Below are 22026 nucleotides of genomic sequence, written 5' to 3' on the forward strand. Positions count from 1 at the left end.
AATCAACACATAGCCCTCCCTTCAGTCATTATCCAATCAATTCAGTCAACACATAGCCCTCCCTTCAGTCATTATCCAATCAATTCAGTCAACACATAGCCCTCCCTTCAGTCATTATCCAATCAACACATAGCCCTCCCTTCAGTCATTATCCAATCAATTCAGTCAACACATAGCCCTCCCTTCAGTCATTATCCAATCAACACATAGACCTCCCTTCAGTCATTATCCAATCAACACATAGCCCTCCCTTCAGTCATTATCCAATCAACACATAGCCCTCCCTTCAGTCATTATCCAATCAATTCAGTCAACACATAGCCCTCCCTTCAGTCATTATCCAATCAACACATAGCCCTCCTTCAGTCATTATCCAATCAATTCAGTCAACACATAGACCTCCCTTCAGTCATTATCCAATCAACACATAGACCTCCCTTCAGTCATTATCCAATCAACACATAGCCCTCCCTTCTGTCATTATCCAATCAACACATAGCCCTCCCTTCAGTCATTATCCAATCAATTCAGTCAACACGTAGCCCTCCTTCAGTCATTATCCAATCAACACATAGCCCTCCCTTCAGTCATTATCCAATCAATTCAGTCAACACATAGACCTCCCTTCAGTCATTATCCAATCAACACATAGACCTCCCTTCAGTCATTATCCAATCAATTCAGTCAACACATAGACCTCCCTTCAGTCATTATCCAATCAACACATAGACCTCCCTTCAGTCATTATCCAATCAATTCAGTCAACACATAGCCCTCCCTTCAGTCATTATCCAATCAACACATAGCCCTCCCTTCAGTCATTATCCAATCAATTCAGTCAACACATAGACCTCCCTTCAGTCATTATCCAATCAACACATAGACCTCCCTTCAGTCATTATCCAATCAATTCAGTCAACACATAGACCTCCCTTCAGTCATTATCCAATCAATTCAGTCAACACATAGCCCTCCCTTCAGTCATCATCCAATCAACACATAGCCCTCCATTCAGTCATTATCCAATCAATTCAGTCAGCATTTAATGAGGGGACTGTATTGGCTGATTTCCATGTGATTATCCTCCTCATTAAGAAATGAAGACTGAAAATATGCGTGCTTTGATGTGGATGTGTCTTGTGTGTGTGTGTCATCGCGTGTGGGATGCACTTGTACATTCACTCTGGCAACACAGTCACTCAATCATCTAGAGAACATTAAAATAGTGTAAGCGGCTCTGCAAGGCCGTCTAAAATAATCAGAGTGAGGTGTTCAATAATTTGTGTGTCAAATTAGCTAGCAAGCTAGCCAAGGTGCTTGACTGAGATCAAAACGCTACTCTTTAGCCGAAACGTCCAGTGTACCCTCCAAGTGGAGAATTTACAAACAAACACACATTTGTTAGCAGGGATTACTTGAAATCAAATCATAACCATCATTTAAACATTACAAGCAAAGCAGAGACGTCACGGATAACATCAGACTTTTGGGCTAGAACCTAAAACCTCCTTAGAAGAGGATGGTTTGGATCCTTGGGATATGGGCCCAGCACACTTCTGCTGCGCTTAACATCTTTTTAGCTGACACATTAGGCATATAGCAAGGACAGTGGGTTTGTAATGTTGTCTACTTTCAGACATCCCAGATGGGACCTGCTGTTTTCAACTCTCTAGAGACAGCAGGAGCGGTAGAGATACTCTCAATGATCGGCTATGAAAAGCCAACTGACATTTACTCCTGAGGTGCTGACTTGCTGCACCCTCGACAACTACTGTGATTATTATTTTTATTTGACCATGCTGGTCATTTATGAACATTTGAACGTCTTGGCCATGTTCTGTTATAATCTCCACACGGCACAGCCAGAAGAGGACTGGCCACCCCTCATAGCCTGGTTCCTCTCTAGGTTTCTTCCTAGGTTTTGGCCTTTCTAGGGAGTATTTCCTAGCCACCGTGCTTCTACACCTGCATTGTTTGCTGTTTGGGGTTTTAGGCTGGGTTTCTGTACAGCACTTTGAGATATCAGCTGATGTACGAAGGGCTATATAAATACATTTGATTAGATTTGATTTGCCTCAAACCCACAACCACTTGCTTTGGGGCCCAGTGCCTTATAAATTAGGCCACTATGTAAAAAATAAAAATTTGAACATTTGAATAAGTTAACCCAGTGATTTATGGATCGAAACCATCCTCTGCTGTCCAGTTTGTTTTCAGCAATGAAGTGCAAACACAAATATAAAAAGCATAATTTCATGGGCATGTCTCTGTGCCCTCTGTGATTCTTTTTTTGACTGCTTCTTTCAGTTTGTATAGGTCATACTGATTACAGAGGCGCAGCGGAAGCGTGATGGCCCCGTAACCCAGAGGTTGATAGATCGAAACCACTCTCTGCTATCTAGATAGTTTTTAGCAATTGACCCAGTGGCCTAATGGATAAGGCACTGGCCTCCTAAGCCAGGGATTGTGGGTTAGAGTCCCATCTGGGGTGGATGAAGGCAATTTGGGATAGAAAAAGTGAGCTGAGCATGTAACACAGAGGTTGATGCATCGAAGCTATCTTATTCTATTTTTAGAAATGAAGTGCAAACAGGGTAAAAAAAAGTATAATTTCATGGGCATGTCTCTGTGCCCTCTGTGATTCTTTTTTTGACTGCTTCTATCAGTTCGTACAGGTCATGCTGATTACAGAGGCACTGGTCTCCTAATCCATGTATTGTGAGTTCAAGTATTTTTTTGGGGTGCCTGAAAGCGGAGTGATGAAGTGGAAGTATCCTGGGCAGTTAACCCAGTGATTTATGGATCGAAACCATCCTCTGCTGTCCAGTTTGTTTTCAGCAATGAAGTGCAAACACAAATATAAAAAGCATAATTTCATGGGCATGTCTCTGTGCCATCTGTGATTCTTTTTTGGACTGCTTCTTTCAGTTTGTATAGGTCATACTGATTACAGAGGCGCAGCGGAAGCGTGATGGCCCCGTAACCCAGAGGTTGATAGATCGAAACCACTCTCTGCTATCTAGATAGTTTTAAACAGGTGCCCCAGTGGCCAAATGGATAAGGCACTGGCCTTCTAAGCCAGGGATTGTGGGTTCGAGTCCCGTCTGGGGTGGATGAAGTCAGTTTGGGATAGAATCGAAGCACCTTGTATAGGTCACGATGATCACACAGTGCCACATCGAAGATATCCTACTCTATTTTTAGAAATGAAGTGCAAACAGGGTAAAAAAAAGTGTAATTTCATGGGCATGTCTCTGTGCCCTCCGTGATTCTTTTTTTTAACTGCTTCTATCAGTTCGTACAGGTCATGCTGATTACAGAGGCACTGGTCTCCTAATCCATGTATTGTGAGTTCAAGTCTTTTTTTGGGGTGCCTGAAAGCGGAGTGATGAAGTGGAAGTATCCTGGGCAGTTAACCCAGTGATTTATGGATCGAAACCATCCTCTGCTGTCCAGTTTGTTTTCAGCAATGAAGTGCAAACACAAATATAAAAAGCATAATTTCATGGGCATGTCTCTGTGCCCTCTGTGATTCTTTTTTTGAACTGCTTCTTTCAGTTTGTATAGGTCATACTGATTACAGAGGCGCAGCGGAAGCGTGATGGCCCCGTAACCCAGAGGTTGATAGATCGAAACCACTCTCTGCTATCTAGAAATTTTTTAGCAAGTACCCCAGTGGCCTAATGGATAAGGCACTGGCCTTCTAAGCCAGGGATTGTGGGTTCGAGTCCCATCTGGGGTGGATGAAGGCAGTTTGGGATAGAATCGAAGCAGCTTGTATAGGTCACGATGATCACACAGTGCCACATCGAAGATATCCTACTCTATTTTTAGAAATGAAGTGCAAACAGGGTAAAAAAAAGTATAATTTCATGGGCATGTCTCTGTGCCCTCCGTGATTCTTTTTTTTAACTGCTTCTATCAGTTCGTACAGGTCATGCTGATTACAGAGGCACTGGTCTCCTAATCCATGTATTGTGAGTTCAAGTCTTTTTTTGGGGTGCCTGAAAGCGGAGTGATGAAGTGGAAGTATCCTGGGCAGTTAACCCAGTGATTTATGGATCAAAACCATCCTCTGCTGTCCAGTTTGTTTTCAGCAATGAAGTGCAAACACAAATATAAAAAGCATAATTTCATGGGCATGTCTCTGTGCCCTCTGTGATTCTTTTTTTGAACTGCTTCTTTCAGTTTGTATAGGTCATACTGATTACAGAGGCGCAGCGGAAGCGTGATGGCCCCGTAACCCAGAGGTTGATAGATTGAAACCACTCTCTGCTATCTAGAAATTTTTTAGCAAGTACCCCAGTGGCCTAATGGATAAGGCACTGGCCTTCTAAGCCAGGGATTGTGGGTTCGAGTCCCATCTGGGGTGGATGAAGGCAGTTTGGGATAGAATCGAAGCAGCTTGTATAGGTCACGATGATCACACAGTGCCACATCGAAGATATCCTACTCTATTTTAAAAAATGAAGTGCAAACAGGGTAAAAAAAAGTATAATTTCATGGGCATGTCTCTGTGCCCTCCGTGATTCTTTTTTTTAACTGCTTCTATCAGTTCGTACAGGTCATGCTGATTACAGAGGCACTGGCCTCCTAATCCATGTATTGTGAGTTCAAGTATTTTTTTGGGGTGCCTGAAAGCGGAGTGATGAAGTGGAAGTATCCTGGGCAGTTAACCCAGTGATTTATGGATCGAAACCATCCTCTGCTGTCCAGTTTGTTTTCAGCAATGAAGTGCAAACACAAATATAAAAAGCATAATTTCATGGGCATGTCTCTGTGCCCTCTGTGATTCTTTTTTTGACTGCTTCTTTCAGTTTGTATAGGTCATACTGATTACAGAGGCGCAGCAGAAGCGTGATGGCCCCGTAACCCAGAGGTTGATAGATCGAAACCACTCTCTGCTATCTAGATATTTTTAAACAGGTACCCCAGTGGCCTAATGGATAAGGCACTGGCCTTCTAAGCCAGGGATTGTGGGTTCGAGTCCCATCTGGGGTGGATGAAGGCAGTTTGGGATAGAATCGAAGCAGCTTGTATAGGTCACGATGATCACACAGTGCCACATCGAAGATATCCTACTCTATTTTAAAAAATGAAGTGCAAATAGGGTAAAAAAAAGTATAATTTCATGGGAATGTCTCTGTGCCCTCCGTGATTCTTTTTTTTAACTGCTTCTATCAGTTCGTACAGGTCATGCTGATTACAGAGGCACTGGCCTCCTAATCCATGTATTGTGAGTTCAAGTCTTTTTTTGGGGTGCCTGAAAGCGGAGTGATGAAGTGGAAGTATCCTGGGCAGTTAACCCAGTGATTTATGGATCGAAACCATCCTCTGCTGTCCAGTTTGTTTTCAGCAATGAAGTGCAAACACAAATATAAAAAGCATAATTTCATGGGCATGTCTCTGTGCCCTCTGTGATTCTTTTTTTGAACTGCTTCTTTCAGTTTGTATAGGTCATACTGATTACAGAGGCGCAGCGGAAGCGTGATGGCCCCGTAACCCAGAGGTTGATAGATCGAAACCACTCTCTGCTATCTAGAATTTTTTTAGCAAGTACCCCAGTGGCCTAATGGATAAGGCACTGGCCTTCTAAGCCAGGGATTGTGGGTTCGAGTCCCATCTGGGGTGGATGAAGGCAGTTTGGGATAGAATCGAAGCAGCTTGTATAGGTCACGATGATCACACAGTGCCACATCGAAGATATCCTACTCTATTTAAAAAAATGAAGTGCAAACAGGGTAAAAAAAAGTATAATTTCATGGGCATGTCTCTGTGCCCTCCGTGATTCTTTTTTTTAACTGCTTCTATCAGTTCGTACAGGTCATGCTGATTACAGAGGCACTGGCCTCCTAATCCATGTATTGTGAGTTCAAGTATTTTTTTGGGGTGCCTGAAAGCGGAGTGATGAAGTGGAAGTATCCTGGGCAGTTAACCCAGTGATTTATGGATCGAAACCATCCTCTGCTGTCCAGTTTGTTTTCAGCAATGAAGTGCAAACACAAATATAAAAAGCATAATTTCATGGGCATGTCTCTGTGCCCTCTGTGATTCTTTTTTTGACTGCTTCTTTCAGTTTGTATAGGTCATACTGATTACAGAGGCGCAGCAGAAGCGTGATGGCCCCGTAACCCAGAGGTTGATAGATCGAAACCACTCTCTGCTATCTAGATATTTTTAAACAGGTACCCCAGTGGCCTAATGGATAAGGCACTGGCCTTCTAAGCCAGGGATTGTGGGTTCGAGTCCCATCTGGGGTGGATGAAGGCAGTTTGGGATAGAATCGAAGCAGCTTGTATAGGTCACGATGATCACACAGTGCCACATCGAAGATATCCTACTCTATTTTAAAAAATGAAGTGCAAATAGGGTAAATAAAAGTATAATTTCATGGGAATGTCTCTGTGCCCTCCGTGATTCTTTTTTTTAACTGCTTCTATCAGTTCGTACAGGTCATGCTGATTACAGAGGCACTGGCCTCCTAATCCATGTATTGTGAGTTCAAGTATTTTTTTGGGGTGCCTGAAAGCAGTGTGATGAAGTGGAAGTATCCTGGGCAGTTAACCCAGTGATTTATGGATCGAAACCATCCTCTGCTGTCCAGTTTGTTTTCAGCAATGAAGTGCAAACACAAATATAAAAAGCATAATTTCATGGGCATGTCTCTGTGCCCTCTGTGATTCTTTTTTTGACTGCTTCTTTCAGTTTGTATAGGTCATACTGATTACAGAGGCGCAGCGGAAGCGTGATGGCCCCGTAACCCAGAGGTTGATAGATCGAAACCACTCTCTGCTATCTAGAAAGTTTTTAGCAAGTACCCCAGTGGCCTAATGGATAAGGCACTGGCCTTCTAAGCCAGGGATTGTTGGTTCGAGTCCCATCTGGGGTGGATGAAGGCAGTTTGGGATAGAATCGAAGCAGCTTGTATAGGTCACGATGATCACACAGTGCCACATCGAAGATATCCTACTCTATTTTTAAAAATGAAGTGCAAACAGGGTAAAAAAAAGTATAATTTCATGGGCATGTCTCTGTGCCTTCCGTGATTCTTTTTTTTAACTGCTTCTATCAGTTCGTACAGGTCATGCTGATTACAGAGGCACTGGCCTCCTAATCCATGTATTGTGAGCTCAAGTATTTTTTTGGGGTGCCTGAAAGCGGAGTGATGAAGTGGAAGTATCCTGGGCAGTTAACCCAGTGATTTATGGATCGAAACCATCCTCTGCTGTCCAGTTTGTTTTCAGCAATGAAGTGCAAACACAAATATAAAAAGCATAATTTCATGGGCATGTCTCTGTGCCCTCTGTGATTCTTTTTTTGACTGCTTCTTTCAGTTTGTATAGGTCATACTGATTACAGAGGCGCAGCGGAAGCGTGATGGCCCCGTAACCCAGAGGTTGATAGATCGAAACCACTCTCTGCTATCTAGAAAGTTTTTAGCAAGTACCCCAGTGGCCTAATGGATAAGGCACTGGCCTTCTAAGCCAGGGATTGTGGGTTCGAGTCCCATCTGGGGTGGAGGAAGGCAGTTTGGGATGGAATCGAAGCAGCTTGTATAGGTCACGATGATCACACAGTGCCACATCGAAGATATCCTACTCTATTTTTAAAAATGAAGTGCAAACAGGGTAAAAAAAAGTATAATTTCATGGGCATGTCTCTGTGCCTTCCGTGATTCTTTTTTTTAACTGCTTCTATCAGTTCGTACAGGTCATGCTGATTACAGAGGCACTGGCCTCCTAATCCATGTATTGTGAGTTCAAGTATTTTTTTGGGGTGCCTGAAAGCGGAGTGATGAAGTGGAAGTATCCTGGGCAGTTAACCCAGTGATTTATGGATCGAAACCATCCTCTGCTGTCCAGTTTGTTTTCAGCAATGAAGTGCAAACACAAATATAAAAAGCATAATTTCATGGGCATGTCTCTGTGCCCTCTGTGATTCTTTTTTTGACTGCTTCTTTCAGTTTGTATAGGTCATACTGATTACAGAGGCGCAGCGGAAGCGTGATGGCCCCGTAACCCAGAGGTTGATAGATCGAAACCACTCTCTGCTATCTAGAAAGTTTTTAGCAAGTACCCCAGTGGCCTGATGGATAAGGCACTGGCCTTCTAAGCCAGGGATTGTGGGTTCGAGTCCCACCTGGGGTGGATGAAGGCAGTTTGGGATAGAATCGAAGCAGCTTGTATAGGTCACGATGATCACACAGTGCCACATCGAAGATATCCTACTCTATTTTTAAAAATGAAGTGCAAACAGGGTAAAAAAAAGTATAATTTCATGGGCATGTCTCTGTGCCCTCCGTGATTCTTTTTTTTAACTGCTTCTATCAGTTCGTACAGGTCATGCTGATTACAGAGGCACTGGCCTCCTAATCCATGTATTGTGAGTTCAAGTATTATTTTGGGGTGCCTGAAAGCGGAGTGATGAAGTGGAAGTATCCTGGGCAGTTAACCCAGTGATTTATGGATCGAAACCATCCTCTGCTGTCCAGTTTGTTTTCAGCAATGAAGTGCAAACACAAATATAAAAAGCATAATTTCATGGGCATGTCTCTGTGCCCTCTGTGATTCTTTTTTTGACTGCTTCTTTCAGTTTGTATAGGTCATACTGATTACAGAGGCGCAGCAGAAGCGTGATGGCCCCGTAACCCAGAGGTTGATACATCGAAACCACTCTCTGCTATCTAGATAATTTTAAACAGGTACCCCAGTGGCCTAATGGATAAGGCACTGGCCTTCTAAGCCAGGGATTGTGGGTTCGAGTCCCATCTGGGGTGGATGAAGGCAGTTTGGGATAGAATCGAAGCAGCTTGTATAGGTCACGATGATCACACAGTGCCACATCGAAGATATCCTACTCTATTTTTAAAAATGAAGTGCAAATAGGGTAAAAAAAAGTATAATTTCATGGGAATGTCTCTGTGCCCTCCGTGATTCTTTTTTTTAACTGCTTCTATCAGTTCGTACAGGTCATGCTGATTACAGAGGCACTGGCCTCCTAATCCATGTATTGTGAGTTCAAGTATTTTTTTGGGGTGCCTGAAAGCGGAGTGATGAAGTGGAAGTATCCTGGGCAGTTAACCCAGTGATTTATGGATCGAAACCATCCTCTGCTGTCCAGTTTGTTTTCAGCAATGAAGTGCAAACACAAATATAAAAAGCATAATTTCATGGGCATGTCTCTGTGCCCTCTGTGATTCTTTTTTTGACTGCTTCTTTCAGTTTGTATAGGTCATACTGATTACAGAGGCGCAGCAGAAGCGTGATGGCCCCGTAACCCAGAGGTTGATAGATCGAAACCACTCTCTGCTATCTAGATATTTTTAAACAGGTACCCCAGTGGCCTAATGGATAAGGCACTGGCCTTCTAAGCCAGGGATTGTGGGTTCGAGTCCCATCTGGGGTGGATGAAGGCAGTTTGGGATAGAATCGAAGCAGCTTGTATAGGTCACGATGATCACACAGTGCCACATCGAAGATATCCTACTCTATTTTTAAAAATGAAGTGCAAATAGGGTAAAAAAAAGTATAATTTCATGGGAATGTCTCTGTGCCCTCCGTGATTCTTTTTTTTAACTGCTTCTATCAGTTCGTACAGGTCATGCTGATTACAGAGGCACTGGCCTCCTAATCCATGTATTGTGAGTTCAAGTATTTTTTTGGGGTGCCTGAAAGCAGTGTGATGAAGTGGAAGTATCCTGGGCAGTTAACCCAGTGATTTATGGATCGAAACCATCCTCTGCTGTCCAGTTTGTTTTCAGCAATGAAGTGCAAACACAAATATAAAAAGCATAATTTCATGGGCATGTCTCTGTGCCCTCTGTGATTCTTTTTTTGACTGCTTCTTTCAGTTTGTATAGGTCATACTGATTACAGAGGCGCAGCGGAAGCGTGATGGACCCGTAACCCAGAGGTTGATAGATCGAAACCACTCTCTGCTATCTAGAAAGTTTTTAGCAAGTACCCCAGTGGCCTAATGGATAAGGCACTGGCCTTCTAAGCCAGGGATTGTGGGTTCGAGTCCCATCTGGGGTGGATGAAGGCAGTTTGGGATAGAATCGAAGCAGCTTGTATAGGTCACGATGATCACACAGTGCCACATCGAAGATATCCTACTCTATTTTTAAAAATGAAGTGCAAACAGGGTAAAAAAAAGTATAATTTCATGGGCATGTCTCTGTGCCTTCCGTGATTCTTTTTTTTAACTGCTTCTATCAGTTCGTACAGGTCATGCTGATTACAGAGGCACTGGCCTCCTAATCCATGTATTGTGAGCTCAAGTATTTTTTTGGGGTGCCTGAAAGCGGAGTGATGAAGTGGAAGTATCCTGGGCAGTTAACCCAGTGATTTATGGATCGAAACCATCCTCTGCTGTCCAGTTTGTTTTCAGCAATGAAGTGCAAACACAAATATAAAAAGCATAATTTCATGGGCATGTCTCTGTGCCCTCTGTGATTCTTTTTTTGACTGCTTCTTTCAGTTTGTATAGGTCATACTGATTACAGAGGCGCAGCGGAAGCGTGATGGCCCCGTAACCCAGAGGTTGATAGATCGAAACCACTCTCTGCTATCTAGAAAATTTTTAGCAAGTACCCCAGTGGCCTAATGGATAAGGCACTGGCCTTCTAAGCCAGGGATTGTGGGTTCGAGTCCCATCTGGGGTGGATGAAGGCAGTTTGGGATAGAATCGAAGCAGCTTGTATAGGTCACGATGATCACACAGTGCCACATCGAAGATATCCTACTCTATTTTTAAAAATGAAGTGCAAACAGGGTAAAAAAAGTATAATTTCATGGGCATGTCTCTGTGCCCTCCGTGATTCTTTTTTTTAACTGCTTCTATCAGTTCGTACAGGTCATGCTGATTACAGAGGCACTGGCCTCCTAATCCATGTATTGTGAGTTCAAGTATTTTTTTGGGGTGCCTGAAAGCGGAGTGATGAAGTGGAAGTATCCTGGGCAGTTAACCCAGTGATTTATGGATCGAAACCATCCTCTGCTGTCCAGTTTGTTTTCAGCAATGAAGTGCAAACACAAATATAAAAAGCATAATTTCATGGGCATGTCTCTGTGCCCTCTGTGATTCTTTTTTTGACTGCTTCTTTCAGTTTGTATAGGTCATACTGATTACAGAGGCGCAGCGGAAGCGTGATGGCCCCGTAACCCAGAGGTTGATAGATCGAAACCACTCTCTGCTATCTAGAAAGTTTTTAGCAAGTACCCCAGTGGCCTAATGGATAAGGCACTGGCCTTCTAAGCCAGGGATTGTGGGTTCGAGTCCCATCTGGGGTGGAGGAAGGCAGTTTGGGATGGAATCGAAGCAGCTTGTATAGGTCACGATGATCACACAGTGCCACATCGAAGATATCCTACTCTATTTTTAAAAATGAAGTGCAAACAGGGTAAAAAAAAGTATAATTTCATGGGCATGTCTCTGTGCCTTCCGTGATTCTTTTTTTTAACTGCTTCTATCAGTTCGTACAGGTCATGCTGATTACAGAGGCACTGGCCTCCTAATCCATGTATTGTGAGCTCAAGTATTTTTTTGGGGTGCCTGAAAGCGGAGTGATGAAGTGGAAGTATCCTGGGCAGTTAACCCAGTGATTTATGGATCGAAACCATCCTCTGCTGTCCAGTTTGTTTTCAGCAATGAAGTGCAAACACAAATATAAAAAGCATAATTTCATGGGCATGTCTCTGTGCCCTCTGTGATTCTTTTTTTGACTGCTTCTTTCAGTTTGTATAGGTCATACTGATTACAGAGGCGCAGCGGAAGCGTGATGGCCCCGTAACCCAGAGGTTGATAGATCGAAACCACTCTCTGCTATCTAGAAAGTTTTTAGCAAGTACCCCAGTGGCCTCATGGATAAGGCACTGGCCTTCTAAGCCAGGGATTGTGGGTTCGAGTCCCATCTGGGGTGGATGAAGGCAGTTTGGGATAGAATCGAAGCAGCTTGTATAGGTCACGATGATCACACAGTGCCACATCGAAGATATCCTACTCTATTTTTAAAAATGAAGTGCAAACAGGGTAAAAAAAAGTATCATTTCATGGGCATGTCTCTGTGCCCTCCGTGATTCTTTTTTTTAACTGCTTCTATCAGTTCGTACAGGTCATGCTGATTACAGAGGCACTGGCCTCCTAATCCATGTATTGTGAGTTCAAGTATTTTTTTGGGGTGCCTGAAAGCGGAGTGATGAAGTGGAAGTATCCTGGGCAGTTAACCCAGTGATTTATGGATCGAAACCATCCTCTGCTGTCCAGTTTGTTTTCAGCAATGAAGTGCAAACACAAATATAAAAAGCATAATTTCATGGGCATGTCTCTGTGCCCTCTGTGATTCTTTTTTTGACTGCTTCTTTCAGTTTGTATAGGTCATACTGATTACAGAGGCGCAGCAGAAGCGTGATGGCCCCGTAACCCAGAGGTTGATAGATCGAAACCACTCTCTGCTATCTAGATATTTTTAAACAGGTACCCCAGTGGCCTAATGGATAAGGCACTGGCCTTCTAAGCCAGGGATTGTGGGTTCGAGTCCCATCTGGGTTGGATGAAGGCAGTTTGGGATAGAATCGAAGCAGCTTGTATAGGTCACGATCATCACACAGTGCCACATCGAAGATATCCTACTCTATTTTTAAAAATGAAGTGCAAACAGGGTAAAAAAAAGTATAATTTCATGGGCATGTGTCTGTGCCCTCCGTGATTCTTTTTTTTAACTGCTTCTATCAGTTCGTACAGGTCATGCTGATTACAGAGGCACTGGCCTCCTAATCCATGTATTGTGAGCTCAAGTATTTTTTTGGGGTGCCTGAAAGCGGAGTGATGAAGTGGAAGTATCCTGGGCAGTTAACCCAGTGATTTATGGATCGAAACCATCCTCTGCTGTCCAGTTTGTTTTCAGCAATGAAGTGCAAACACAAATATAAAAAGCATAATTTCATGGGCATGTCTCTGTGCCCTCTGTGATTCTTTTTTTGACTGCTTCTTTCAGTTTGTATAGGTCATACTGATTACAGAGGCGCAGCGGAAGCGTGATGGCCCCGTAACCCAGAGGTTGATAGATCGAAACCACTCTCTGCTATCTAGAAAGTTTTTAGCAAGTACCCCAGTGGCCTAATGGATAAGGCACTGGCCTTCTAAGCCAGGGATTGTGGGTTCGAGTCCCATCTGGGGTGGATAAAGGCAGTTTGGGATAGAATCGAAGCAGCTTGTATAGGTCACGATGATCACACAGTGCCACATCAAAGATATCCTACTCTGTTTTTAAAAATGAAGTGCAAACAGGGTAAAAAAAAGTATAATTTCATGGGCATGTCTCTGTGCCCTCCGTGATTCTTTTTTTTAACTGCTTCTATCAGTTCGTACAGGTCATGCTGATTACAGAGGCACTGGCCTCCTAATCCATGTATTGTGAGTTCAAGTATTTTTTTGGGGTGCCTGAAAGCGGAGTGATGAAGTGGAAGTATCCTGGGCAGTTAACCCAGTGATTTATGGATCGAAACCATCCTCTGCTGTCCAGTTTGTATTCAGCAATGAAGTGCAAACACAAATATAAAAAGCATAATTTCATGTGCATGTCTCTGTGCCCTCTGTGATTCTTTTTTTCACTGCTTCTTTCAGTTTGTATAGGTCATACTGATTACAGAGGCGCAGCGGAAGCGTGATGGCCCCGTAACCCAGAGGTTGATAGATCGAAACCACTCTCTGCTATCTAGAAAGTTTTTAGCAAGTACCCCAGTGGCCTAATGGATAAGGCACTGGCCTTCTAAGCCAGGGATTGTGGGTTCGAGTCCCATCTGGGGTGGATGAAGCCAGTTTGGGATTGAATCGAAGCAGCTTGTATAGGTCACGATGATCACACAGTGCCACATCAAAGATATCCTACTCTATTTTTAAAAATGAAGTGCAAACAGGGTAAAAAAAAGTATAATTTCATGGGCATGTCTCTGTGCCCTCCGTGATTCTTTTTTTTAACTGCTTCTATCAGTTCGTACAGGTCATGCTGATTACAGAGGCACTGGCCTCCTAATCCATGTATTGTGAGTTCAAGTATTTTTTTGGGGTGCCTGAAAGCGGAGTGATGAAGTGGAAGTATCCTGGGCAGTTAACCCAGTGATTTATGGATCGAAACCATCCTCTGCTGTCCAGTTTGTTTTCAGCAATGAAGTGCAAACACAAATATAAAAAGCATAATTTCATGGGCATGTCTCTGTGCCCTCTGTGATTCTTTTTTTGACTGCTTTTTTCAGTTTGTATAGGTCATACTGATTACAGAGGCGCAGCGGAAGCGTGATGGCCCCGTAACCAAGAGGTCGATAGATCGAAACCACTCCCTGCTATCTAGATAGTTTTTAGGAAGTTCCCCAGTGGACTAATGGATAAGGCACTGGCCTCCTAAGCCAGGGATTGTGGATTCGAGTCCAATCTGGGGTGGATGAAGGCAATTTGGTATAGAAAAAGTGAGCTGAGCATGTAAAACAGAGGTTGATCCATCGAAGCTATCCTATTCTATTTTTAGAAATGAAGTGCAAACAGGGTAAAAAAAGGTATAATTTCATGGGCATGTCTCTGTGCCCTCTGTGATTATTTTTTTGACTGCTTCTATCAGTTCGTACAGGTCATGCTGATTACAGAGGCACTGGCCTCCTAATCCATGTATTGTGAGTTCAAGTATTTTTTTGGGGTGCCTGAAAGCGGAGTGATGAAGTGGAAGTATCCTGGGCAGTTAACCCAGTGATTTATGGATCGAAACCATCCTCTGCTGTCCAGTTTGTTTTCAGCAATGAAGTGCAAACACAAATATAAAAAGCATAATTTCATGGGCATGTCTCTGTGCCCTCTGTGATTCTTTTTTTGACTGCTTCTTTCAGTTTGTATAGGTCATACTGATTACAGAGGCGCAGCGGAAGCGTGATGGCCCCGTAACCCAGAGGTTGATAGATCGAAACCACTCTCTGCTATCTAGAAAGTTTTTAGCAAGTACCCCAGTGGCCTAATGGATAAGGCACTGGCCTTCTAAGCCAGGGATTGTGGGTTCGAGTCCCATCTGGGGTGGATGAAGGCAGTTTGGGATAGAATCGAAGCAGCTTGTATAGGTCACGATGATCACACAGTGCCACATCAAAGATATCCTACTCTATTTTTAAAAATGAAGTGCAAACAGGGTAAATAAAAGTATAATTTCATGGGCATGTCTCTGTGCCCTCCGTGATTCTTTTTTTTAACTGCTTCTATCAGTTCGTACAGGTCATGCTGATTACAGAGGCACTGGCCTCCTAATCCATGTATTGTGAGTTCAAGTATTTTTTTGGGGTGCCTGAAAGCGGAGTGATGAAGTGGAAGTATCCTGGGCAGTTAACCCAGTGATTTATGGATCGAAACCATCCTCTGCTGTCCAGTTTGTTTTCAGCAATGAAGTGCAAACACAAATATAAAAAGCATAATTTCATGGGCATGTCTCTGTGCCCTCTGTGATTCTTTTTTTGACTGCTTTTTTCAGTTTGTATAGGTCATACTGATTACAGAGGCGCTGCGGAAGCGTGATGGCCCCGTAACCAAGAGGTCGATAGATCGAAACCACTCCCTGCTATCTAGATAGTTTTTAGCAAGTTCCCCAGTGGACTAATGGATAAGGCACTGGCCTCCTAAGCCAGGGATTGTGGGTTCGAGTCCAATCTGGGGTGGATGAAGGCAATTTGGGATAGAAAAAGTGAGCTGAGCATGTGAAACAGAGGTTGATCCATCGAAGCTATCCTATTCTATTTTTAGAAATGAAGTGCAAACAGGGTAAAAAAAGGTATAATTTCATGGGCATGTCTCTGTGCCCTCTGTGATTATTTTTTTGACTGCTTCTATCAGTTCGTACAGGTCATGCTGATTACAGAGGCACTGGCCTCCTAATCCATGTATTGTGAGTTCAAGTATTTTTTGGGGGTGCCTGAAAGCGGAGTGATGAAGTGGAAGTATCCTGGGCAGTTAACCCAGTGATTTATGGATCGAAACCATCCTCTGCTGTCCAGTTTGTTTTCAGCAATGAAGTGCAAACACAAATATAAAAAGCATAATTTCATGGGCATGTCTCTGTGCCCTCTGTGATTCTTTTTTTGACTGCTTCTTTCAGTTTGTATAGGTCATACTGATTACAGAGGCGCAGCGGAAGCGTGATGGCCCCGTAACCCAGAGGTTGATAGATCGAAACCACTCTCTGCTATCTAGAAAGTTTTTAGCAAGTACCCCAGTGGCCTAATGGATAAGGCACTGGCCTTCTAAGCCAGGGATTGTGGGTTCGAGTCCCATCTGGGGTGGATGAAGGCAGTTTGGGATAGAATCGAAGCAGCTTGTATAGGTCACGATGATCACACAGTGCCACATCAAAGATATCCTACTCTATTTTTAAAAATGAAGTGCAAACAGGGTAAAAAAAAGTATAATTTCATGGGCATGTCTCTGTGCCCTCCGTGATTCTTTTTTTTAACTGCTTCTATCAGTTCGTACAGGTCATGCTGATTACAGAGGCACTGGCCTCCTAATCCATGTATTGTGAGTTCAAGTATTTTTTTGGGGTGCCTGAAAGCGGAGTGATGAAGTGGAAGTATCCTGGGCAGTTAACCCAGTGATTTATGGATCGAAACCATCCTCTGCTGTCCAGTTTGTTTTCAGCAATGAAGTGCAAACACAAATATAAAAAGCATAATTTCATGGGCATGTCTCTGTGCCCTCTGTGATTCTTTTTTTGACTGCTTTTTTCAGTTTGTATAGGTCATACTGATTACAGCGGCGCAGCGGAAGCGTGATGGCCCCGTAACCCAGAGGTTGATAGATCGAAACCACTCTCTGCTATCTAGATAGCTTTTAACAGGTACCCCAGTGGCCTAATGGATAAGGCACTGGCCTTCTAAGCCAGGGATTGTGGGTTCGAGTCCCATCTGGGGTGGATGAAGGCAATTTGGGATAGAAAAAGTGAGCTGAGCATGTAACACAGAGGTTGATGCATCGAAGCTATCCTATTCTATTTTTAGAAATGAAGTGCAAACAGGGTAAAAAAAAGTATAATTTCATGGGCATGTCTCTGTGCCCTCTGTGATTATTTTTTTGACTGCTTCTATCAGTTCGTACAGGTCATGCTGATTACAGAGGCACTGGCCTCCTAATCCATGTATTGTGAGTTCAAGTATTTTTTGGGGGTGCCTGAAAGCGGAGTGATGAAGTGGAAGTATCCTGGGCAGTTAACCCAGTGATTTATGGATCGAAACCATCCTCTGCTGTCCAGTTTGTTTTCAGCAATGAAGTGCAAACACAAATATAAAAAGCATAATTTCATGGGCATGTCTCTGTGCCCTCTGTGATTCTTTTTTTGACTGCTTCTTTCAGTTTGTATAGGTCATACTGATTACAGAGGCGCAGCGGAAGCGTGATGGCCCCGTAACCCAGAGGTTGATAGATCGAAACCACTCTCTGCTATCTAGAAAGTTTTTAGCAAGTACCCCAGTGGCCTAATGGATAAGGCACCGGCCTTCTAAGCCAGGGATTGTGGGTTCGAGTCCCATCTGGGGTGGATGAAGGCAGTTTGGGATAGAATCGAAGCAGCTTGTATAGGTCACGATGATCACACAGTGCCACATCAAAGATATCCTACTCTATTTTTAAAAATGAAGTGCAAACAGGGTAAAAAAAAGTATAATTTCATGGGCATGTCTCTGTGCCCTCCGTGATTCTTTTTTTTAACTGCTTCTATCAGTTCGTACAGGTCATGCTGATTACAGAGGCACTGGCCTCCTAATCCATGTATTGTGAGTTCAAGTATTTTTTTGGGGTGCCTGAAAGCGGAGTGATGAAGTGGAAGTATCCTGGGCAGTTAACCCAGTGATTTATGGATCGAAACCATCCTCTGCTGTCCAGTTTGTTTTCAGCAATGAAGTGCAAACACAAATATAAAAAGCATAATTTCATGGGCATGTCTCTGTGCCCTCTGTGATTCTTTTTTTGACTGCTTTTTTCAGTTTGTATAGGTCATACTGATTACAGCGGCGCAGCGGAAGCGTGATGGCCCCGTAACCCAGAGGTTGATAGATCGAAACCACTCTCTGCTATCTAGATAGCTTTTAACAGGTACCCCAGTGGCCTAATGGATAAGGCACTGGCCTTCTAAGCCAGGGATTGTGGGTTCGAGTCCCATCTGGGGTGGATGAAGGCAATTTGGGATAGAAAAAGTGAGCTGAGCATGTAACACAGAGGTTGATGCATCGAAGCTATCCTATTCTATTTTTAGAAATGAAGTGCAAACAGGGTAAAAAAAAGTATAATTTCATGGGCATGTCTCTGTGCCCTCTGTGATTATTTTTTTGACTGCTTCTATCAGTTCGTACAGGTCATGCTGATTACAGAGGCACTGGCCTCCTAATCCATGTATTGTGAGTTCAAGTATTTTTTGGGAGTGCCTGAAAGCGGAGTGATGAAGTGGAAGTATCCTGGGCAGTTAACCCAGTGATTTATGGATCGAAACCATCCTCTGCTGTCCAGTTTGTTTTCAGCAATGAAGTGCAAACACAAATATAAAAAGCATAATTTCATGGGCATGTCTCTGTGCCCTCTGTGATTCTTTTTTTGACTGCTTCTTTCAGTTTGTATAGGTCATACTGATTACAGAGGCGCAGCGGAAGCGTGATGGCCCCGTAACCCAGAGGTTGATAGATCGAAACCACTCTCTGCTATCTAGAAAGTTTTTAGCAAGTACCCCAGTGGCCTAATGGATAAGGCACTGGCCTTCTAAGCCAGGGATTGTGGGTTCGAGTCCCATCTGGGGTGGATGAAGGCAGTTTGGGATAGAATCGGAGGAGCTTGTATAGGTCACGATGATCACACAGTGCCACATCAAAGATATCCTACTCTATTTTTAAAAATGAAGTGCAAACAGGGTAAAAAAAAGTATAATTTCATGGGCATGTCTCTGTGCCCTCCGTGATTCTTTTTTTTAACTGCTTCTATCAGTTCGTACAGGTCATGCTGATTACAGAGGCACTGGCCTCCTAATCCATGTATTGTGAGTTCAAGTATTTTTTTGGGGTGCCTGAAAGCGGAGTGATGAAGTGGAAGTATCCTGGGCAGTTAACCCAGTGATTTATGGATCGAAACCATCCTCTGCTGTCCAGTTTGTTTTCAGCAATGAAGTGCAAACACAAATATAAAAAGCATAATTTCATGGGCATGTCTCTGTGCCCTCTGTGATTCTTTTTTTGACTGCTTTTTTCAGTTTGTATAGGTCATACTGATTACAGAGGCGCAGCGGAAGCGTGATGGCCCCGTAACCAAGAGGTCGATAGATCGAAACCACTCCCTGCTATCTAGATAGTTTTTAGCAAGTTCCCCAGTGGACTAATGGATAAGGCACTGGCCTCCTAAGCCAGGGATTGTGGGTTCGAGTCCAATCTGGGGTGGATGAAGGCAATTTGGGATAGAAAAAGTGAGCTGAGCATGTGAAACAGAGGTTGATCCATCGAAGCTATCCTATTCTATTTTTAGAAATGAAGTGCAAACAGGGTAAAAAAAGGTATAATTTCATGGGCATGTCTCTGTGCCCTCTGTGATTATTTTTTTGACTGCTTCTATCAGTTCGTACAGGTCATGCTGATTACAGAGGCACTGGCCTCCTAATCCATGTATTGTGAGTTCAAGTATTTTTTGGGGGTGCCTGAAAGCGGAGTGATGAAGTGGAAGTATCCTGGGCAGTTAACCCAGTGATTTATGGATCGAAACCATCCTCTGCTGTCCAGTTTGTTTTCAGCAATGAAGTGCAAACACAAATATAAAAAGCATAATTTCATGGGCATGTCTCTGTGCCCTCTGTGATTCTTTTTTTGACTGCTTCTTTCAGTTTGTATAGGTCATACTGATTACAGAGGCGCAGCGGAAGCGTGATGGCCCCGTAACCCAGAGGTTGATAGATCGAAACCACTCTCTGCTATCTAGAAAGTTTTTAGCAAGTACCCCAGTGGCCTAATGGATAAGGCACTGGCCTTCTAAGCCAGGGATTGTGGGTTCGAGTCCCATCTGGGGTGGAAGAAGGCAGTTTGGGATAGAATCGAAGCAGCTTGTATAGGTCACGATGATCACACAGTGCCACATCAAAGATATCCTACTCTATTTTTAAAAATGAAGTGCAAACAGGGTAAAAAAAAGTATAATTTCATGGGCATGTCTCTGTGCCCTCCGTGATTCTTTTTTTTAACTGCTTCTATCAGTTCGTACAGGTCATGCTGATTACAGAGGCACTGGCCTCCTAATCCATGTATTGTGAGTTCAAGTATTTTTTTGGGGTGCCTGAAAGCGGAGTGATGAAGTGGAAGTATCCTGGGCAGTTAACCCAGTGATTTATGGATCGAAACCATCCTCTGCTGTCCAGTTTGTTTTCAGCAATGAAGTGCAAACACAAATATAAAAAGCATAATTTCATGGGCATGTCTCTGTGCCCTCTGTGATTCTTTTTTTGACTGCTTTTTTCAGTTTGTATAGGTCATACTGATTACAGCGGCGCAGCGGAAGCGTGATGGCCCCGTAACCCAGAGGTTGATAGATCGAAACCACTCTCTGCTATCTAGATAGCTTTTAACAGGTACCCCAGTGGCCTAATGGATAAGGCACTGGCCTTCTAAGCCAGGGATTGTGGGTTCGAGTCCCATCTGGGGTGAATGAAGGCAAATTGGGATAGAAAAAGAGAGCTGAGCATATAACACAGAGGTTGATGCACCAAAGATATTCTATTCTATTTTTAGAAATGAAGTGCAAACAGGGTAAAAAAAAGTATAATTTCATGGGCATGTCTCTGTGCCCTCTGTGATTATTTTTTTGACTGCTTCTATCAGTTCGTACAGGTCATGCTGATTACAGAGGCACTGGCCTCCTAATCCATGTATTGTGAGTTCAAGTATTTTTTCGGGGTGCCTGAAAGCGGAGTGATGAAGTGGAAGTATCCTGGGCAGTTAACCCAGTGATTTATGGATCGAAACCATCCTCTGCTGTCCAGTTTGTTTTCAGCAATGAAGTGCAAACACAAATATAAAAAGCATAATTTCATGGGCATGTCTCTGTGCCCTCTGTGATTCTTTTTTTGACTGCTTCTTTCAGTTTGTATAGGTCATACTGATTACAGAGGCGCAGCGGAAGCGTGATGGCCCCGTAACCCAGAGGTTGATAGATCGAAACCACTCTCTGCTATCTAGAAAGTTTTTAGCAAGTACCCCAGTAGCCTAATGGATAAGGCACTGGCCTTCTAAGCCAGGGATTGTGGGTTCGAGTCCCATCTGGGGTGGATGAAGGCAGTTTGGGATAGAATCGAAGCAGCTTGTATAGGTCACGATGATCACACAGTGCCACATCAAAGATATCCTACTCTATTTTTAAAAATGAAGTGCAAACAGGGTAAAAAAAAGTATAATTTCATGGGCATGTCTCTGTGCCCTCCGTGATTCTTTTTTTTAACTGCTTCTATCAGTTCGTACAGGTCATGTTGATTACAGAGGCACTGGCCTCCTAATCCATGTATTGTGAGTTCAAGTATTTTTTTGGGGTGCCTGAAAGCGGAGTGATGAAGTGGAAGTATCCTGGGCAGTTAACCCAGTGATTTATGGATCGAAACCATCCTCTGCTGTCCAGTTTGTTTTCAGCAATGAAGTGCAAACACAAATATAAAAAGCATAATTTCATGGGCATGTCTCTGTGCCCTCTGTGATTCTTTTTTTGACTGCTTTTTTCAGTTTGTATAGGTCATACTGATTACAGCGGCGCAGCGGAAGCGTGATGGCCCCGTAACCCAGAGGTTGATAGATCGAAACCACTCTCTGCTATCTAGATATTTTTTAACAGGTACCCCAGTGGCCTAATGGATAAGGCACTGGCCTTCTAAGCCAGGGATTGTGGGTTCGAGTCCCATCTGGGGTGGATGAAGGCAATTTGGGATAGAAAAAGTGAGCTGAGCATGTAACATAGAGGTTGATGCATCGAAGCTATCCTATTCTATTTTTAGAAATG

At 43.3% G+C, this 22026-nt stretch overlaps 25 non-coding genes across 25 annotated transcripts; all 25 read left to right on the forward strand.

Moving 5' to 3' along the window:
- Positions 1-3039: 3039 nt before the first annotated feature.
- On the forward strand, positions 3040-3112 carry trnar-ucu (transfer RNA arginine (anticodon UCU)). Its single transcript has one exon. It is a non-coding gene; the product is annotated as a tRNA-Arg (tRNA).
- Positions 3113-3669: 557 nt separating this feature from the next.
- Positions 3670-3742, forward strand: trnar-ucu (transfer RNA arginine (anticodon UCU)). Its single transcript has one exon. It is a non-coding gene; the product is annotated as a tRNA-Arg (tRNA).
- Positions 3743-4299: 557 nt separating this feature from the next.
- On the forward strand, positions 4300-4372 carry trnar-ucu (transfer RNA arginine (anticodon UCU)). The gene has a single exon. It is a non-coding gene; the product is annotated as a tRNA-Arg (tRNA).
- A 556-nt stretch (positions 4373-4928) lies between these two features.
- Positions 4929-5001, forward strand: trnar-ucu (transfer RNA arginine (anticodon UCU)). The gene has a single exon. It is a non-coding gene; the product is annotated as a tRNA-Arg (tRNA).
- A 557-nt stretch (positions 5002-5558) lies between these two features.
- Positions 5559-5631, forward strand: trnar-ucu (transfer RNA arginine (anticodon UCU)). The gene has a single exon. It is a non-coding gene; the product is annotated as a tRNA-Arg (tRNA).
- A 556-nt stretch (positions 5632-6187) lies between these two features.
- trnar-ucu (transfer RNA arginine (anticodon UCU)) lies at positions 6188-6260 on the forward strand. Its single transcript has one exon. It is a non-coding gene; the product is annotated as a tRNA-Arg (tRNA).
- Positions 6261-7445: 1185 nt separating this feature from the next.
- trnar-ucu (transfer RNA arginine (anticodon UCU)) lies at positions 7446-7518 on the forward strand. The gene has a single exon. It is a non-coding gene; the product is annotated as a tRNA-Arg (tRNA).
- Positions 7519-8074: 556 nt separating this feature from the next.
- Positions 8075-8147, forward strand: trnar-ucu (transfer RNA arginine (anticodon UCU)). Its single transcript has one exon. It is a non-coding gene; the product is annotated as a tRNA-Arg (tRNA).
- Positions 8148-8703: 556 nt separating this feature from the next.
- trnar-ucu (transfer RNA arginine (anticodon UCU)) lies at positions 8704-8776 on the forward strand. The gene has a single exon. It is a non-coding gene; the product is annotated as a tRNA-Arg (tRNA).
- Positions 8777-9332: 556 nt separating this feature from the next.
- Positions 9333-9405, forward strand: trnar-ucu (transfer RNA arginine (anticodon UCU)). The gene has a single exon. It is a non-coding gene; the product is annotated as a tRNA-Arg (tRNA).
- Positions 9406-9961: 556 nt separating this feature from the next.
- trnar-ucu (transfer RNA arginine (anticodon UCU)) lies at positions 9962-10034 on the forward strand. Its single transcript has one exon. It is a non-coding gene; the product is annotated as a tRNA-Arg (tRNA).
- A 556-nt stretch (positions 10035-10590) lies between these two features.
- Positions 10591-10663, forward strand: trnar-ucu (transfer RNA arginine (anticodon UCU)). Its single transcript has one exon. It is a non-coding gene; the product is annotated as a tRNA-Arg (tRNA).
- Positions 10664-11218: 555 nt separating this feature from the next.
- trnar-ucu (transfer RNA arginine (anticodon UCU)) lies at positions 11219-11291 on the forward strand. Its single transcript has one exon. It is a non-coding gene; the product is annotated as a tRNA-Arg (tRNA).
- Positions 11292-13105: 1814 nt separating this feature from the next.
- Positions 13106-13178, forward strand: trnar-ucu (transfer RNA arginine (anticodon UCU)). The gene has a single exon. It is a non-coding gene; the product is annotated as a tRNA-Arg (tRNA).
- A 556-nt stretch (positions 13179-13734) lies between these two features.
- Positions 13735-13807, forward strand: trnar-ucu (transfer RNA arginine (anticodon UCU)). Its single transcript has one exon. It is a non-coding gene; the product is annotated as a tRNA-Arg (tRNA).
- Positions 13808-14984: 1177 nt separating this feature from the next.
- trnar-ucu (transfer RNA arginine (anticodon UCU)) lies at positions 14985-15057 on the forward strand. Its single transcript has one exon. It is a non-coding gene; the product is annotated as a tRNA-Arg (tRNA).
- A 1177-nt stretch (positions 15058-16234) lies between these two features.
- Positions 16235-16307, forward strand: trnar-ucu (transfer RNA arginine (anticodon UCU)). The gene has a single exon. It is a non-coding gene; the product is annotated as a tRNA-Arg (tRNA).
- A 556-nt stretch (positions 16308-16863) lies between these two features.
- trnar-ucu (transfer RNA arginine (anticodon UCU)) lies at positions 16864-16936 on the forward strand. The gene has a single exon. It is a non-coding gene; the product is annotated as a tRNA-Arg (tRNA).
- A 548-nt stretch (positions 16937-17484) lies between these two features.
- trnar-ucu (transfer RNA arginine (anticodon UCU)) lies at positions 17485-17557 on the forward strand. The gene has a single exon. It is a non-coding gene; the product is annotated as a tRNA-Arg (tRNA).
- A 556-nt stretch (positions 17558-18113) lies between these two features.
- trnar-ucu (transfer RNA arginine (anticodon UCU)) lies at positions 18114-18186 on the forward strand. The gene has a single exon. It is a non-coding gene; the product is annotated as a tRNA-Arg (tRNA).
- Positions 18187-18734: 548 nt separating this feature from the next.
- trnar-ucu (transfer RNA arginine (anticodon UCU)) lies at positions 18735-18807 on the forward strand. Its single transcript has one exon. It is a non-coding gene; the product is annotated as a tRNA-Arg (tRNA).
- Positions 18808-19984: 1177 nt separating this feature from the next.
- trnar-ucu (transfer RNA arginine (anticodon UCU)) lies at positions 19985-20057 on the forward strand. The gene has a single exon. It is a non-coding gene; the product is annotated as a tRNA-Arg (tRNA).
- A 556-nt stretch (positions 20058-20613) lies between these two features.
- On the forward strand, positions 20614-20686 carry trnar-ucu (transfer RNA arginine (anticodon UCU)). The gene has a single exon. It is a non-coding gene; the product is annotated as a tRNA-Arg (tRNA).
- A 548-nt stretch (positions 20687-21234) lies between these two features.
- Positions 21235-21307, forward strand: trnar-ucu (transfer RNA arginine (anticodon UCU)). The gene has a single exon. It is a non-coding gene; the product is annotated as a tRNA-Arg (tRNA).
- Positions 21308-21863: 556 nt separating this feature from the next.
- trnar-ucu (transfer RNA arginine (anticodon UCU)) lies at positions 21864-21936 on the forward strand. Its single transcript has one exon. It is a non-coding gene; the product is annotated as a tRNA-Arg (tRNA).
- The last annotated feature ends 90 nt before the right edge of the window (positions 21937-22026 follow it).

The sequence above is a fragment of the Salvelinus alpinus genome, chromosome 11 (assembly GCF_045679555.1).
Source record: "Salvelinus alpinus chromosome 11, SLU_Salpinus.1, whole genome shotgun sequence".
Lineage (NCBI taxonomy): Eukaryota > Metazoa > Chordata > Actinopteri > Salmoniformes > Salmonidae > Salvelinus > Salvelinus alpinus.